General features: G+C 38.5%; 1 protein-coding gene across 2 annotated transcripts in view; it reads right to left on the reverse strand.

The window, feature by feature from the left end:
- Nucleotides 1-5,592: 5,592 nt before the first annotated feature.
- CLDND1 (claudin domain containing 1) overlaps nucleotides 5,593-15,325 on the reverse strand; it is a 197,376-nt gene continuing 187,643 nt past the window's right edge. For both annotated transcript variants that reach the window (XR_016233057.1, XM_089331522.1), the window contains one exon: nucleotides 5,593-5,903. The gene's annotated coding sequence lies outside the window, so the exon portion shown is untranslated. The remainder of the gene's footprint in view (nucleotides 5,904-15,325) is intronic.

Genomic DNA, 15,325 nt, shown 5'->3' on the forward strand with positions numbered 1-15,325 from the left:
TGTTGTATTTTATCAAATGCTTTCTCGGCGTCTATTGAGATAATCATATGGTTTTTCTTCTGCATTCTGTTAATGTGGTGTATCACATTGATTGTCTTGCACACATTAAACCATCCCTGCATACCAGGGATAAATCCCACTTGGTCTGGGTGGATGATCTTTCTGATGTGTTGTTGCATTCTATTGGCCAGAATTTTATTGAGGATTTTTGCGTCTACGTTCATCAGGGATATTGGTCTATAATTCTCTTTCAATGCTGCATCTTTTTCCGGCTTAGGAATTAAGGTGATGCTGGCTTCATAGAAAGAATTTGGGAGGACTCCCTCTTCTTCGATTGTTCTGAATAGTTTGAGAAGAATTGGAGTTAGTTCTTCTTTAAATGTCTGGTAGAATTCAGCAGTGAATCCATCTGGTCCTGGGCTTTTCTTTGTTGGGAGGGCCTTTATTATTGTTTCAATTTCTGTCTCAGTTATGGGTCTGTTTAGGTTTTCGATGTCTTCCTGGTTCAATTTAGGTAGGTTGCATGTGTCCAGGAATCTATCCATTTCTGATAGATTTTCCTGTTTGCTGGCATACAAGTCCTTGTAGTAATTTCTGATGATTCTTTTTATTTCTGTGGTGTCTGTTACGTTTCCTTTTTCATCTCTGATTTTATTGATTTGGGTCTTTTCTCTTCTTTTTTAAGTTAGTTGGGCCAATGGGGTGTCAATTTTGTTTATTTTTTCAAAAAACCAGCTCCTCGTTTGGCTGATTTTTTGTAATGTTTTTCTTGATTCAATCCTGTTGATTTCTTCTCTGATTTTAATTATTTCTCTTCTCTACTAGATTTGGGTCTGGTTTGCTGTAGGTTTTCTAGATCCTTGAGGTGAATTGAAAGCTCATCTATTTGGTGCCTTTCCAATTTCTTGATATAGGCACCTATTTATATAAACTTTCCTCTTATCATTGCTTTTGCTGCATCCCATAAGTTTTGGTATGTTGTGCTGTTATCCTCATTTACTTCCAGGAAAGTTTTGATTTCTCTTTTAATTTCTTCTATGACCCATTGTTCATTCAGGAGCATGTTGTTCAGTCTCCATGTGTTTGCATATGCTCTAGGGATTCCTGAGTTGCTAATTTCCAACTTCATTCCTTTATGGTCTGAGAAGCTGCATGGTATAATTCTAATTCTTTTGAATTTTCTGAGACTTGCTTTATGGCCTAGTATGTGGTCAATCCTAGAGAAGGTTCCATGTACTGCTGAGAAGAATGTAAAATCTTTAGCTGTAGGATTGAAAGTTCTGTATATATCTGTTAGATCCATTTGGGCTATAGTGTCGTTTAAATCTACTGTATCCTTGTTGATCTTCTGTCCTATTGATCTGTCTATTTCTGAGAGTGGAGTATTGAAGTCCCCCAGTACTATTGTATTGGGGTCTAAGTCTCCCTTTAAGTCCGTTAACAAATCTTTTAGATAAACCGGTGCCCTGTAGTTAGGTGCATATACATTGATAATTGTTATATCTTCCTGTTGAATTGATCCCTTAATCATTATGTAGTGCCCCTCTTTGTCTCTCTTAACAGTTTGTGGTAAAGTTTATGTTGTCCGATATTAAGATGGCTACGCCCGCTTTTTTTTCATTTCTGTTGGCATGGTATATCTTTTTCCAGCGTTTCACTTTCAGTCTGTATGGATCTTTGTTGAAAAGATGTGTTTCTCGTAAGCAGCAAATAGATGGGTTTTGTTCCTTAACCCAATCAGCCAATCGGTGTCTTTTAACTGGGCAGTTCAGGCCATTAACGTTCAATGTGACTAATGAAAAGTGGTAACTTTGCCCTGCCATTTGCCAAAGATAAGTTCTAATATATGCTTTGAATTCCCTGTGATCTTTTGCTGTGAGTTTTCCTTCCTTTATCTTCTTTCATATTGATGAACGTGTTTCTGTGTTTCTGTGTGCAACACATCTTTAAGCATCTGTTGCAGGGCTGGATGAGTGGCGACAAATTCTTTCAATTTCTGTTTGCTATGAAAAGTCTTTATTTCACCTTCATTCACAAATGATAGCTTTGCAGGATATAATATTCTGGGCTGGCAGTTTTTCTCTCTTAGTACCTGGGCTATATCTCGCCATTCCCTCCTAGCTTGTAGAGTTTCTGATGAGAAGTCAGCTGTGAGTCTGATTGGAGATCCTCTGAGAGTAATCTGACGTTTCTCTCTTGCACATTTTAGGATCTTCTCTTTATGTTTCACTGTGGAGAGTTTAATTACAACGTGTCGTGGTGAGGATCTCTTTTGGTCATGTTTATTAGGGGTTCTGTGAGCTTCCTGTACTAGAATGTCTCTGTCCTTCTCCAAACCTGGGAAATTTTCTGCTAATATCTCACTAAAAAGGCCTTCTAATCCTTTCTCCCTCTCCATGCTTTCAGGAACTCCTAGAACCCGAATGTTGGGTTTTTTAATAGTATACTGCAGATTCCCGACAATATGTTTTAGATTTCTAATTTCCTCTTCTTTTCTTTGGTCTGACTGTATCCTTTCCTGTTCTCTGTCTTCTAAGTCCGATATTCTCTCTTCTGCTTCACCCATTCTGTTTGTAAGGCTCTCTATTGTGTTTTTCATTTGATCTATTGAATTCTTCACTTCAGTCACTCTCACAGTTTCCTGTTGTACTAGTTGTTTCATTTCATTTTGATTCCTCCTTAATATTTCATTTTCACGAGAGAGATTTTCTATCTTGTCCATTAAGGATTTGTGTAGTTCAAGAATTTGTTTTTGAGAACTTCTTAATGTTCTTATCAATTTTTTGAGATCTGCTTCTTGCATTTCTTCTATGTCATCATCTTCATAATCTTGAATTGGGGTGTCTTTTTCATTTGAGGGCGTCATGGTGACTTCCTTGTTTTTATTACCTCGGTTTTTGCGTTTGTTATTTGGCATATTGGAGATATTTGGTTTCTTCACTGTGGTGCTTTTTCTTGTTATACTATGACTCTAGATTAAGTGGACTATCTGTTTTTGATGGAGCCTTAGGGCTTGAGATGGGTGTGGCCTGAGAGCTCTGTTTGGTGTGCCAAAGGTGACACTCCCAGGTTAGGCGTGGTAAATCTCTCTCTCTCTCTTTCTTTTTTTGATTCAAAAGGGAAGTAATTCCGCATAGCTGAACGAAGTTGGAGGTAGTTAGCAGGTAAATGATATACCCACAGGAGCCAGAGATCGGAACCTCTTTCCCAAGGACCACACAGGGAATCTGTTCGGCCCTCAGAGTGGGCTCAGATTCTCCTTCAGTCTCCCACTGGGTTGCCAAAGTTACGGAATTGTAGCGTCTCTGGAGTGTGCTCACGTGAATTCCGTGAGTTCTCTCCCCCACCGTCTCTTTTTTCACAGTCTCAGCTCAGTAGCACCACAAATTTACTAGGTCCTAATCTCCTGTTAATTCGCCCCACCCAGAGTCAGGTTTTTCTGCTAGGCTCAGGGCCGGTGCAGACCTGAGGTCACTCTGCTTATGACATATGTCCAAGATGGCGCCTGCTCTTTGTCTTGCTCGCCCTTGAGAGGTGAGCGGAGAGAGAGAAACCCGTGTCCCCGTGTCCGTACCAGTCACCTTTTTTTTCTCTCTCTCTCTTCCAGTTAGCCTGGTGAACTCCCCCCCCCCCGGGGGTCGTTCCCTCTAGTCTCCTCTCTCTGCTTGCCTGCCGGTGTCTCGGGCTATTGAGGTTCGGCTTACCTCGCGTTCCAGCACTGGTGTGTTGAGTCTGCCGCTGGTGTCCCAAACTGTGGGCTCCCACGCTCTCCACGCAGGTCCGCTGTGAATCACGCGTTCCGGAAGAGTTTCTTCTACTGTTTCCTCCCCTACTCTTCCTTGAACCTGCAGTATCTCCACTTTTATTAAACTATCTCTCCCCGGACTATCAGTGTGCTCCCTTCCTATTCTGCCACCTTGCCTCCTATTTAGATATGTTTTGCACATGAGGGCTTTTAAATGAATATTCACAAAGTTCAAATAATGTGTATATGATTTGATTTCAAAGTGGCTAGTAGGACTGGGAAAACCATTAAAATGAGCAAGAATTTGGATGTTTTGTGCCTGAAAGGTCCTTCATCATTTTTCTCCCTTTCTATATTTTTAAAATATGAGCATTCCATTTTCATCTGCCTGTGCTATTCACCCCTCATCACTGAAATCCAGGTACTTTTCTACAAATACACTGGGTCCCAAACTACTCACCTATCAGTTTTAAAAACTTACAGTTAGTCATCTTAATTATGTTTCTCTGCTTATATTAAGGTATTTAAAATTTTTTTTGGAAAATTAAATTAAAAGATGCTTCTTGTAATGCAGAAAATTTTTTTTGAAATCTACATGATTTTTTTTTCATAACATACATTTCCATGAACTCTTTGATATTTCACTTTCATGAATAGATTTCCAAAATATTTTGCTAAAATAAACTTATTTTAAAATTTCATTGTCCATGAGCTTTTGAAATCCCTGGTAATCACTTCCTTCCCAAATATTGCTACCAGGTGATTCTTCATTAACCAGTGAAATCATATCTGTCTTCAATAATGTAATAGATTGTTGTTGATAGCAAATTATATGTGTGAATGGTGTATGTATCTGATCAGAATATTAACATATGCATGAGTTTATTTGTTCATTTGATCAGATTATGTGATATACATGTAGTATAATGCATTTATAAAAATCATATAATTTTATCTATATTTATACAAATTGATATATTTATCATTTTCACCCTGCATATGCTTATGAGATCATTATTTGAAGTACTACCACTTGTATCTCATTTAGTTTGAGCTATCCCTTGACCTTAATTCTATGAAAAATCAGAAACTATCCTTACTAAAGCCACTATAGGGGCAGGCATTTGACATAGCTGTTAAAACATTGTTCGATGGCTTCCATCCCATATCAGAGTACACCTCCATTTCTAATCCAATTTCCTGTGAGGCACCAGGTACCAGGTGATGACTCAAATACATGGGTCCCTGTGACCCATCTGGAAGACTTCAATTGAGTTATTATTTTCAATTTTAAATATAATTTTTCTTGTATATTTGAAATTTCAGGTCGCATTAACCAACAGGATATCTTCTTATCAGTAAAGACTCTACTGAGTGGAAAATTATTTAAAAGATCATACCCAGAAAACTTAAAATTAAAATAAAATAAATTCAATTAATTAAATTTTAAAAAGTTAAATAAAAAATCCAGTAGAATATTAGGTAGAATATTTACACAGAAACTCATAAAAAAGAAGGTAAATCCCAACAAATGCAATAATTTAAATTTGCCTCAAGACTATATCTTATTTCATTTATTTCAATAAACATTTTTACAGTCTCTCACTCTTAAAGGGCTAACACAAAGGCAAAAGAATGTTAAAATTGAGTTTGTGTTTAACGATAAAGAATAAACTTGAAAATATGAGATGCTCTCTTGAACAGCTGAATCAATTTTATGGTTAGCTTTTGTCATTTTCTTTGTATAAATATGCATAAATATATACATAAATGTACTCACTTATTTGTTGAATTACACACACACACACACACAAAGACACACACCAAAGAATAAAAAATCATAAAAGGACTTTTTAAAAATGATTGTTTATTTGAAAGGCAGAGTTACACAGAGAGAGAGTCAAAGAGATCTTCCATCCACTGGTTCACTCTCCAAATTGTGCAAATGGCTGGAGTTGGGCGAGTCCAAATCCAGGAGCCAAGAAGGAGCCTCTTCTGGGTTTCCCACATAAATACAGAGGACCAAGCACTTCGTCCATCCTCCACTGCTTTCCCAAACACATTAGCAGGGAATAGGATGAGAAGTTTAGCATCTGGGATGTGAACTGATGCCCATATGTGATGCCAGCACTGCAGTACCAGGCGTAATATAGTTAATCTTAAAAAATGAAAAATTTAACAGTAGTAAGTATAAAAACAACTGTTCTTCAGGAGTATAGACAAGGGTTATAAGCAATAATCAAATCAATTTTTGTAGTCAATATATTACCATAAATCAGAGAAAATATTATTTGTTTTTGGGGGGACTAGTTTATTTCACTAAGCAAAATGATCTCAAACTGCATCTTGTGCCAAAAGACAGTATTGCATTATTTTTTAATGGCTGAGTAGTATACCATCACATATATATACCAAATTTTCTTGGTCAAGTCATCAATTGATGGACATATGGGTTTGTTTCATATCCGAGCTATTGTGACTTGAACTGTTATAAACGTGGGGGTACAGAGGGGGAGTCCAAGAAGGCTGAATAATGAAAAGATATACTGACTTTGACCAGGGAAAGACAGCATAAGAAAAGCAGATCAAGTGTATTCCCAGGGGAGAGTTGGAAGGAAGTTGTCATGAAAATTCTATAGAAAGAAGATGGACTCCATGGAGCAGCATGGGAAGAGTGGACACATAGCAGTGAGAACACCATATATGACTCCCACAGCCAGGGCCAGGAAGAGACAGCAACCTTTGAGAGCAAAGGTGAAAGCAGACTGAACAACCGGTCACTGGTTATACTGCATGAGAGATAACTTTGCAGACCACACTGCCTTTGAGATCCTCCTAGAGCCCTAGTGGGGAGCAGGGTACCCACCTACTCCAATGAAGGAAAAGCACATTTCTTTCTCCCCATTTTCCCACAAGAGCACCAGCAACCAATGCAGAGAAGGAGCCATCTTGATACCTGTAGAGGCTGCAGCAGCTCTGATGTGTACAACTAGGGGATTTTACCAGAGGGAAAAATCCACATTTCCCACTGACTTTGAATCTGGCTGGGAGGGTTGACAAGGGGCTAAGCATCCATTTAGGATTGTGGGGTGCTCCCATCCTCTCAACCTATCATGTGCTCCAGGGCTCAAAATGTGAAGGCAGATCACCCACAAGTAGCTGGTTCTGGAAATGTCTCTGTTCTCTCCGTGGATGGGACGGGCTCATGGGGCTGGGAGGGTATCATCTATACACCATAACTGTGACAGCCTTGCCTGCTGTGGCTGTGGGAATTCTGAGACTGCACAATAGGGTGTGGTGTAGAGTTAGATCTCTGGGCAACCACTGTGTCTTTCATCAGAGGCTCAGAACGCCCTATCTAGGGTGGGTCATTGAAGAGAGTTCAGTGTTCACACTGAGAACTGTATAGGTCCTTTGTGCAGTGTGTGTGGGTAAGGGTTCTGTCCACTGTAGGCTAACCCCATTCATTGATCATCTTGGAAGAGAAGAGGTGAAGTTCTGATTATGCCAACAGGAATGATCATACCCTCTTCCCTCCTGACAGTAGAGAAATTCTACAACGTCCAACTTGGATGTCACCCTGGATTCTCACCCCACCCTTGAACACGGTCCAGAGCTCCAAGGCCCTACCCAGCATATACCTCTGAGTATGAGGCATAGTTCAAAGATAAAACCCATCAGTGGAGAAAACCAACAAATGTCTCCACAAATGCCTAAAAATAAACACAGACAAACAAGAAACTATAAGGAAGACAATATGACTTTGTCAAAGCAACACAACAACACTTCAGTATTAGAATGTGAGGACAGAGATTAATGAAAATCCTGAAAAGGAATTCACAGGAATAACCAGAATAATCATAGGATTACTCAAAAGCAATAAGAAGCAAATTCATTCATGAAAGAAATTCATGCATGACATTGATGAAAAATTTTCCCATGATATAGAGGTTGTGAAGAGAAACTGAAATATTAAACATGTTCTGTTCCATATGTCAAATAAAAAACACACTGGAAAGCTTTAACACCAGATTTGGTGAGGCAGAAGACTATGCAAGCTAGAAGACAAACCTTTGGAAACACCTCAGTCAGACAGAAGGAGGAGGAGGAGGAACAGGAGGACAATGTATTGGAAGGTCTATTCAGTCAAATAATAACAGAAAACTTCCCTAATTTGGAGAAAGAAAGGGAAATTGAAGTACAAGAAGCACATAGAACTCCTAATAGACATGACCAGAAAAGATCTTCACCAAGACACATTGTAGCCAAACTTTCAATAGTATAACATAAAGAAAAGATTCTAAAATGCACACAAGAGAAACACCAGATTACCTTCAAAGAATCACCAATTAGACTGAAAACTGATTTCTCATATTAATCCTACAAGCTAGGAGAGAAGGGAGATAGTCCAAGTCTTAAAAAACTATCAACCCAGAATACTGTACTTTGCAGAGCTCTCATTTATGAATGAAGGTGAAATAAAGACCTTCCATAATAAAGAGAAATTGAATGTCATCACTCATCCAGCCTTACCAAAAAATGCTTAAGGATGTGCTAAAATACATAAACACAGAAAGACAGAAAGATAGTCATCATTACAAAATAATGTGAAGGCAGAAAACCTAGTAAAAGTACAAAGGAACACCAAAGAAAACAATAGGAATATTTATGGGAAAATGAAGGACCAAGTTGTTACTTGTCAATAGTTACCTTGAATGTAAATGGCCTAAATTCTCCACTTAACAGATACAGATTTTCTGAGTGGATTAAAAAACAATGCCTGTCTATTTGCTCCCTGCAACAAACACAACTCACTAACAAAGATACATACAGACTGGAAGCGAAATGATGAGAAAAGGTTTTTCATACTAATGGAAAGCAAAAAAGAGCAGGAGTATTCATCCTATTATCAGGCAAAATAGACTTTAATACAAAAATCGTTTAAAGAGACAAGACAAAAAGGGCATTATGTAATGATTTAGGGATCAATGCAATATTAAGATGTGACTGCAGTAAATGTATATGAACCAAATACCAGGGTGACTGGCAATTTAAACCAGATGTTCATGGGAGACATAGACACAAATACAATAATAATGGGGGACTTCAACACCACACTTTCTTCAAGGAACAGATAACTAGACAGAAAGTCAACAACAAACGAAAAGCAGAGTTTATTGACACTATGGACCAATGGAGCTATGTGAAGGCTACAGAACATTTTATTCCACAGTTGAAGAATTTACATTCTTTTCATCAGTGCATGGAACTTTCTCTAAGATAGAACATATGTGGGGCCATAAAGCAAGTCTCAGCAAATTCAAAGAAACTGAAATCATACTATGTATCTTTTCTGAACACAAAGGAATGATGCTGGAAATTAATATTAGGAATCTCCAGAAAATATGGAAATACAGGGAGACCAAAGAACACACTCCTGAATGAACAATGGATCATAGAAGAAATGAAAAGGGAAATAAAAAAATTCCAGGAAATGAATGAAGATGAGAATACAACATATAAAAACTTACAGAATACAGAAAAAGCAGTGTTAAGAGGGATGCTTATAACAATTAGTGCCTACATCAAGAAATTAAAAAGGCATCAAATAAGTTGTCAAAGCATCTCAAATACCTAGAAAACAAACAACACACCAAACCACAATTAGTGGGGGGGGGGGAAGAAATAATTAAAATTATAGAAGAAATAAAATTAAAACAGCCCTCGCCCTGACTGTTGATGAACAACTTAATATGTTATCCCTCTAAGTATTTTTTGTTTGTTTGTTCTACTTAATACTTTTGGTTGAATACTGTAATCAATACACAATTCTTCTTAAGTGCTGAAACTTAACTGAAAAGTGATTGCTGTTAAATATAAGAGTGGGAATAAGAGAGGGAAGAGATGTGCAATTCGGGACATGCTCAAGCTGACTTACCTCAAACGGTAGAGTTAGAAACATACCAGGGGAATTGAATTCAATCCCATCGAGGTGGCATGTACCAATGCCATCTCACTAGTCCCAGTGATCAATTTCTGTTCACAATTGATCATAATGATAGGACTACGAGCCAAAGGAATCACATAAACAAGACTAGTGTCTGCAAATACTAGCTGATAGAATCAAAAAGGGAGAGAATGATCCAACATGGGAAGTGAGATACACAGCAGACCCATAGAATGGCAAATGTCCTAACAGCACTCTGGCCTCAGAATCAGCCCTTAAGGCATGTGGATCTGGCTGAAAAGCCCATGAGAGTATTTCAGGCATGGAAAGCCAAGACACTCTGGGGGGGGGGGGGGGAAACTAAATGAAAGATCTCCACGAGTGAGATCCCAGTGGAAAGAACGGGTCATCAAAGAAGGAGGTACCTTTCTCTGAAGGGAGGAGATAACTTCCACTTTGACCATGGCCTTGTCTAAATATGATTGGAGTCGGTGAACTCAGGGGGCTTCCATAGCCTTGGCAGCTCATGACAAGAGCCTAGGGTGATTACTGAGGCCATAAACAAGAGTGTCAATTTGTTAAGTCAACAACAGGAGTCACTGTGCACTTACTCCTCATGTAGGATCTCTGTCCTTAGTGTGCTGTACATTGTGAATTAATGCTATAACTAGTACTCAAACAGTATTTTTCACTTTATGTTTCTGTGTGGGAGCAAACTGTTGAAATCTTTACTTAATGTATGCTAAACTGATCTTTTGTATATAAAGAGAATCGAAAATGAATCTTGGTGTGAATGGAAGGGGAGAGGGAGTGGGAAAGGGGAGGGTTGCGGGTGGGAGGGACATTATGGGGGGGAAGCCATTGTAATCCATAAGGTGTACTTTGGAAATTTATATTCATTAAATAAAAGTTAAAAAAATTTAAAACAAAAATGCAAAAGATCAGTGTAATGAATAGCTGCTTTATGAAAAATTAAACAAAATTGATATACCATTGTCCAAGTTACTCCCCCCAAAGAGGGAGAAGACCCAAATCAATAAAGTCAGAGATGAAAAAGGACATATAATAATGGACACGATAGAAATAAAAAGAATAATCAGGAAATACTACAAAAACTGTATCCCAACATATTGGAAAAACTAAAAATGGATAGATTCCTAGACATATACAATCTACCAAAATTGAGTCATGAATACATAAAAAACAAACAGACCACAAACTAAGATAGAGACTGAATCACTAATAAAGGCACTACCCCCAAACAAAAGTCCAGGACCAGCTAGCTTCACTGCTTATACTACCAGAGTGTTAAAGAAGAACTAATTTCAATTCTGCTAAAATTATTCAAAATAATTGAAAGGGAGTGAATCTCCCCAAACTCCTTCTATAAGGCCAGTATCTCCTTAATTTCAAAACCAGAAAAATACACCGCAAAGGAAGAGAACTGCTGACCAATATCACTGATAAATACAGATGCAAAAACCCTCAACAAAATACTAGCTATTTGAAACCAGCAGCACATCAGAAAGATTGTTCAGCAGGGCCACGTGGGATTTATCCTGGTATTGCACGGATGATTCTACAAATGCAAGCCAATGAATGTGATACATGCTGGCACCCCGGGTTCTAGTCCCGGGTGGGGCGCCAGATTCTGTCCCGGCTGCTCCTCTTCCAGTCCAGCTCTCTGCTGTGGCCCAGGAGTGCAGTGGAGGATGGCCCAGTTCCTTGGGCCCTGCACCCACATGGGAGACCAGGAGGAAGCACTTGGCTCCTGGCTTCGGATCGGCACAGAGCATCGGCCACAATGCGCCAGCCGCAGTGGCCACTTAGGGGGTGAACCAACAGAAAAAGGAAGAAAGGAAGACCTTTCTTTCTGTCTCTCTCTCTCTGTGTCTAACTCTGCCTGTCAAAAAAAAAAAAAAAACAAAAACCCAAAAACAAATTGAAGAATAAAGCCATAGGATTATCTCAATAAATGCAGAGGAAGCATTTGATAAAATACATCTTTTCATGATGAAAGCCTTAAGCAAATTGGGTATAGAAGGAAAATTCCTCAACACAATCAAGGCAATATACAACAAACCCATAACCATGGGAGGTTGTACAGATATTTCTCAGAGATCTGAAGTAGATAGACCATAAGACCCAGCAATCCCACTCTTGGGAATTTGCCTAAGGGAAATGAAATCATCATATGAAAGATTTATTTGTACCTCCATTTTATTGCAGCTCAATTCACAATAGCAAGATATGGAATCAACCCAGATGTGCATTAACCGATGGTTGGATAAAGAAAATATTTTATATACACACTATGGAGTACTACTCAGCCATAAAAAATGAAATCCTATCTTTCGCATCAAAATGGATGCAACTGGAAACCATTATTCTTAGTGAAATAAGTCAATCTCAAAAAGACAAATATCATATGTTTTCCCTCATCTGTAGTAATTAATATAGTACAAAAATGTAAAATATGAGTGAAATTAACATTTTCAGATTCAATGATTGTTTACAGCCCTTGTCTCTACTTTTGAGGAACAATTTTATTTTTTCTTCTTTCTCTTTGTTGAATTTTTTACTTAGTATAGGGTTAATCTTATGATTATAAAATAAACTAAAAGTATGTCATTATACTTTTAAAAGAAGGAATTAAAATAATTAAAAGAAGGAATAAGAAAGGAAGGAGGAGGGAGGGCAGGGGTTGGGTAGGAGGGAAGTTAGCTTGGGAAGTATCATTATGTTCTTAAATCTATATATGAAATAGATGAAATTTGTTCACCTTATATAAATTTCAAAAAAAGAGTAAGGAACTTAAATATAAAAATAGTCACAAGGAATTGAAAGTGTGCTTTTGTAAAAAATAAAATAAAAGGAGAATGGAAGAATAAGGGAGGGTGGGAGTGAGGGAAGAATGGTGGTAGAGTGGGAATTATTATTGTGCTCTTAAAACTGTATATATGAAATACATAAAATGGGTTACCTTATATAAATAAAAAATAAGAAAAAGAAGTAAAAAATCTCCCCAAGAAGCCTCTGAGATGGGTTATGTTGTAAAAATATGTAAAAAACAAAACAAAACATGAGCTACAAATAACTCCATCATAGGCTAATTGATGGCTAGTGATCCTGATGTGTTTGTTTCCCAGTTTTTCTTAACTATTTTTTAAAGATATACAAATTTCATGTATTTCATATATGCAGATTTAGGAACAGAGTGATATTTCTCACCCTGCCCTCCCTTCCACATAGGCTCCCACCACTCCTCCTCCCTCCTCTCATTCCTTCTCTCAGTATTTACAATGATCTACTTTCTGTTACTTTATAGTCATTTCTTCCTTTCAAGAATGCCTATTCATGTTCTGGGTAGAGTATTTTGTGCTAACAATTTTTTTTTCTTTTAGGACTTGGACTATTTCTCTACATTCTCTCCTAGCATGTAAGGTTTCTGATGAGAAATCAACTGCCAATCTAAATTGAAATTGTTTATCTGTAACCTGGCATTTCTCTCTTGCATATTTTAGGATCTTTTTACATTTGACATTTGGAAGGTTGACTATAATGTGTCATGGTGAACATCTTCTCTGATCATGTCTATTTTGATTTCTATGTGCTTCTTATAATTTAATATGCATATATTTCTCCAAATTAGAGATATATTTGCCATAATTTTGCTGAATAGGCCTTCCATCATTTCTATCTTTCTATACCTTCAGGAGCTCCTACAACATGCATGTTTTTTCATTCCATGATATCCCATAGATCTTGACCACTATCTTTGTTTATTCTAATTTTTTTTCTGGGATTTTTTTTAACTTTTATTTAATGAATATAAATTTCCAAAGTACGGCTTATGGATTACAATGGCTTCCCCCCCATAATGTCCCTCCCACCCGCAACCCTCCCCTTTCCCACTCCCTCTCCCCTTCCATTCACATGAGGATTTTTCATTTTTAGTTTCACATATTTTCAAAGATTTGTCTTCTAGCTCAGATTTTTTTCTTCTGCCTCAATGAGTCTGTTGTTAAGGGTTTCCACTGTATTTCTTATTTGACAAATTGAATTATTCATTTTGAATATTTCATTTTGATTTTTCTTCAATATCTCTACCTTCAAAGAGAATTCATCATCCACGTCAAATATGGATTTCTTTAACTCCTGTATTTGCATGCCTGTGTTTTTAAGTATTCTTATGATCATTCTTTTGAATTCCTTTTCAAGTATGTAATCAATCTCTTCATCTTCACCTTCTTATATTCAAATGATGTTGTGTTCCTTTTAGGAAATCATATTGTCTTCCTTGTTCATGTTTCTTACATTTTGACATGTATTTTTAGGCATCTGTGGAACAGTTGTGGGTTTTCTTTTCTGAGGGCTATATTCTTTGAAATATGCCTCTGTGGCTTAGTGGAATGCCTGTTGCTTCAGTGAATATACAGATGTGTGTTCTGGGTGGGGCCAGGGAGCTCTGGCCAGTGCTTGAAAGTGAGGCAAGAGTCTAGAGTGACAACCAAGATGGCCACAGTAGATCATATCTGTTATCAGCACGGGGGAGGATATGATCATGTGGGATGGAGTGTTCACAGCCTCAGCCCCTACATGACATGATAATCCAACTGTGCAGGGTGATTCCATAGTGCCTGTGCATCCCACCCAGTCAGGCACATGAACCACACAAAGGATCTATGCACTTCTCCATCTGAGCATAGAACCCTCTACAATGGTCTTCCCCAGAACTCTGAGAACTATAAGCATTTGCAGCCAAACTCTGTGATTGTCCAAAGATCTTGGAACACCTCACACCTTATTTCACAGCCGCAGGTTTCCCGCAGTCACAGGGCACAGGCCTCCCACACTCACAGGTTGCAAAGGATAAACTCTCTGCCCTGTGAACCTCCCCCATAAGTAAAGAGCCATCCCAATCCTGGAGCCAGCTGCCTGCTTGGCAGAGGTCAGTCAGTGCTCCACCTTGGCAAGCTGAATCTGACACCTTTGTGCAGTAAGGGGAGATGAGAAACATGCCCTTGCTTCAGGGACCTAAGTGAGTTCCCCTTCCCCATCAGCTCTCCAGGATGCACTCAAAATTAGTGAGAATCATGGATTTATCCCTCCAACAAAATCCCCCAGTGACACATCATTTGCAGCAGCCTCCATGTGACTTATTAAGATGGTGTTTGTTCCCTGCTGGCTGCCAGGATCCTTTCCAGGGTGAGAGGAGAAAAGCAATATGCTCTCCCTTCCTGGGGTTAGGTGTCACCCTGTCCCAAGGCAGTGCTTCATGCTGGACTCAAAGTCTGTGGGAACTGTTAGGTTCTCTATTAGACAACATCAATTATGGTGCGTGGGCTGCTGTAGGTTCCTCTCATTTTGACCTGAGCTGATGGCATCTCCACCAGCCAACAACTGGGGGAGTCATCAGCAGTGTCCCACTAGCTGCTGTATGACTGTGCTGTCTTCACTGCTCCAGGAATCTCTCTTCTTTTGGTAGACCCACCAGTGCCAGCTTCTCTCCAACTGTCTGCTGGGAACATGGTTCCTCCCCTGTTCTTCTGGCATCTTTCTGTGGTCAAAAATCAGCATGTCTTTTCTCCATTCAGCCATCTTGGATTCTCGTATTGAATTCTGAGTTTCTG

This window comes from Oryctolagus cuniculus, chromosome 4, assembly GCF_051225735.1.
Source record: "Oryctolagus cuniculus isolate XC-2025 breed Fujian yellow rabbit chromosome 4, ASM5122573v1, whole genome shotgun sequence".
NCBI classification, from domain to species: Eukaryota; Metazoa; Chordata; class Mammalia; order Lagomorpha; family Leporidae; genus Oryctolagus; species Oryctolagus cuniculus.